The sequence below is a fragment of the Arachis duranensis genome, chromosome 3, assembly GCF_000817695.3.
Source record: "Arachis duranensis cultivar V14167 chromosome 3, aradu.V14167.gnm2.J7QH, whole genome shotgun sequence".
NCBI lineage: Eukaryota > Viridiplantae > Streptophyta > Magnoliopsida > Fabales > Fabaceae > Arachis > Arachis duranensis.
In genome coordinates, this window is record NC_029774.3 from 88393536 (window position 1) to 88393873 (window position 338).

Below are 338 nucleotides of genomic sequence, written 5' to 3' on the forward strand. Positions count from 1 at the left end.
CCAGAGTATCAATCTCAAGAACTCCTTTCTTCTGACTAGTCCCATTGTTCACAGGATTTCTTTCAGAAGTGTACATGAATTGGTTATATGCAACCATTTCAATTAGCTCTTGAGCTTCTGTAGGCGTCTTCTTCAAATGAAGAGATCCTCCAGCAGAGCTATCCAAAGACATTTTGGATAGTTCAGACAGACCATCATAGAAAATACCTATGATGCTCCATTCAGAAAGCATATCAGAAGGACACTTTCTGATTAATTATTTGTATCTTTCCCAAGCTTCATAGAGGGATTCACCTTCCTTCTGTCTGAAGGTTTGGACTTCCACTCTAAGCTTACTC

At 39.3% G+C, this 338-nt stretch overlaps 1 non-coding gene across 1 annotated transcript; it reads left to right on the top strand.

The window, feature by feature from the left end:
- The first annotated feature begins 226 nt into the window (after positions 1-226).
- Positions 227-334, top strand: LOC127746012 (small nucleolar RNA R71). The gene has a single exon (XR_008007633.1). It is a non-coding gene; the product is annotated as a small nucleolar RNA R71 (small nucleolar RNA).
- Positions 335-338: the final 4 nt, after the last annotated feature.